The sequence below is a fragment of the Mustelus asterias genome, chromosome 9, assembly GCF_964213995.1.
Source record: "Mustelus asterias chromosome 9, sMusAst1.hap1.1, whole genome shotgun sequence".
Lineage (NCBI taxonomy): Eukaryota > Metazoa > Chordata > Chondrichthyes > Carcharhiniformes > Triakidae > Mustelus > Mustelus asterias.
In genome coordinates, this window is record NC_135809.1 from 104009344 (window position 1) to 104012176 (window position 2833).

General features: G+C 44.8%; 1 pseudogene; it reads left to right on the forward strand.

Annotated features, from left to right (window-relative positions):
• The first annotated feature begins 567 nt into the window (after positions 1-567).
• On the forward strand, positions 568-2090 carry LOC144499268 (histone H2B pseudogene; annotated as a pseudogene).
• Positions 2091-2833: the final 743 nt, after the last annotated feature.

Consider the following 2833-nt stretch of genomic DNA (forward strand, 5'->3'; position numbering starts at 1 on the left):
CCAAAGGCAACCTTTTGTCAGTTAGAGCATAAACAAGAACTAAAATGATCGTAATAAAAACAGAAATGCAAGCCATGCAGCATCTGCAGAGAGAGAAACAGCATTAACAGTTCAGCTCGATGAACTGTCATTAGAATACCTCCAGCTCCTGAGTTAAAGTGATTGCCTGTGTCCTGAAAGTCTGTTTTAGCAAACTCAGAGAGTGAGTGACATCAGCAAGGAAATCTCTGTTTCTGCGACCATGGTTAGTGGGGAAGGTTTGAATCTTTGCTATTTCATGTGTTAATGGATTGAAGGAAACATACCTCTTTCTGCCTCTGTATTCAACTGTGTGTTGTTCATTTATCTATTTATATGTACAAAGGAACCATTTATTTAGAGCACTTATCCAATCTGCCCTTTGGAGGGAGAAGAGAATTCCGATAAGATAACCCGGTGCAAGGGTTCTTGTTGCATTCTCAAGGTTGAATGAGGACTCCAGGACAATGGTTGAGGACAAGAAAACTGTAGCAGGGTGCCAGGAAAGTCATCCAGAAAGCACCACCTAAGAGTGGCAAGAAGAGGGGTATGTCTAGGAAGGAGAGTTACTCCATCTACATCTACGAAGTGAAGAATGCAGATAAGTGTGAAGTGTTGCATTTTGCAAAGTCAAATCAAGGCAGGACCTTAGGGAGTATCATGGAACAGAGGGACCTTGAAATCCAGGTGCATGGTTCCTTAAAGGTGGAGTCACAGGTAAATAGGGCAGTGAAGAAGGCTTTTGGCATGCTGGCCTTCATCAGTCAGGGCACTCAGTATACAAGTTGGGAAGTTATGTTGCAGTTGTACGGGACATTGGTGAGGCCACACCTGGAGTATTGTGTTCAGTTTTGGTCGCCTTGCTATAGGAAAGATGTTATTAAACTGGAGAGAGTGCAGAAGAGATTTACAAGGATGTTGCCAGGACTCAAAGGACTGAGTTATAGGGAGAGATTGGACAGGCTAGGACTTTTCTCTTTGGAACATAGGGGACTGAGGGGTGATCTTATAAAGGTGTATAAGATCATGAGAGGCATGGATAGTGTGAACACACTCAGTCTTTCTCCCAGGGTTGGGGAATTGAGAACTAGAGGGCATAGGTTTAAGTTAAGAGGGGAAAGAATTAATCGGAACCTGAGGAGCAACTTTTTTACACAGAGGGTGGTACGTATATAGAATGAGCTGCTGGAGGAAGTAGTTGAGAAAGGGACATTGACAATATTTAGAAGACATTTGGGCAGATACATGAAAAGGAAAGGGATATGAACCAAATGCAGGCAAATAGGGTTAGCTTAGATGGGTTTTTTGGTTGGCATGGACCAGTTTGGGCCGAAGGGCCTGCCTCCGTGCCATAGATTCTTTGAAGCAGGTTCACCCCGACACTAGCATCTCCTCCAAGTAAGAAGTCTCACAACACCAAGTTAAAGTCCAACAGGTTTATTTGGTAGCACAAGCCACTAGCTTTCGAAGCGCTGCCCCTTCATCAGGTAAGTGGGAGTTCTGTCCACAAACAGGGCATATAAAGACACAAACTCAATTTACAAAATAATGGTTGGAATGCGAGTCTTTACAGGTAATCAAGTCTTAAAGGTACAGACAATGTCTGTACAAAGGTACTCACATTGTAACTTTAAGACCTGTAAAGACTCACATTCCAACCATTATTTTGTAAATTGAGTTTGTGTCTTTATATTGCCCTGTTTGTGAACAGAACTCCCACTTACCCGATGAAGGAGCAGCGCTCCGAAAGCTAGTGGCTTGTGCTACCAAATAAACCTGTTGGACTTTAACCTGGTGTTGTGAGACTTCTTACTGTGTTTACCCCAGTCCAATGCTGGCATTTCCACATCATCTCCTCCAAGGCCATGAGCATCATGAACTCATATGTCAATGACATCTTCGAGTGCATCGTGGGTGAGGCTTCCCGCCCGGCCCATTGCAACAAGCGTGGCACCATCAGCTCCTGGGAAATCCAGACCACTCTGCACCTGCTGCTGCTGCCTGGGGAGCTGGCCAAGTATACCGTGTCGGAGGAGACACAGGCAGTGACCAAGTACACCAGCTCCAAGTAAAACTACACGTACTGAGAAGTACACACAATAACAACTTATTTATTTAACATAGTAAAATATCCCTGGATTTCACACTGAGAAGTTGCCCGGCAAAGTTTGACAGTGAGCCATATAAGGTAATATTAGGAAAAGAGCTTGGTCAAAACTAAGCTTGATATTGGACAGAAAAGGTTGTAGTCTGAATTATAGGGAAAATTATTGCAGAGTGATGAACTATCAATCAAACAAAGACTAGTTTGTATGCAAGAACAAATAGGCTTTTATTCGCAAAAGACGTGGAGCACACCCATGCTGATAAACTGGTCCAGAGACTGAGGCAGCGGGGTTGGGAGCAGTCACCTTTATACCTGGACTGGGGAGGGGAGGAGTCTCAGGCAGGGCGGGCAGGGGCATGCCCAGGCATGTCACACACACACACAGGCAATAAGCTTAACAGTGGTTTACCACACAGAGGCTGGGAACACCTGAGAGAATATACAGTGTTAAAGCCCTAAAACATGATCTACATCTAGACCAGAAAACAAAGCAGCAAGGTTACAATGATACCCCCAAAAAAGCAAGTACAGGAGCCGAGATGGAAGAACAACTATGAACGCCGATACTGTAGTTCAGAGAATAGCTTCAATCTGCACACGGTGAGCACTGGGCAGGACTGTCTGCAACCAGGGTAGCGACAGCTTACTGGAGGGCAATTGTCACACACTGGTTCTGAGAACCCGGGTGAGGACTTTGAAGGGTGACCC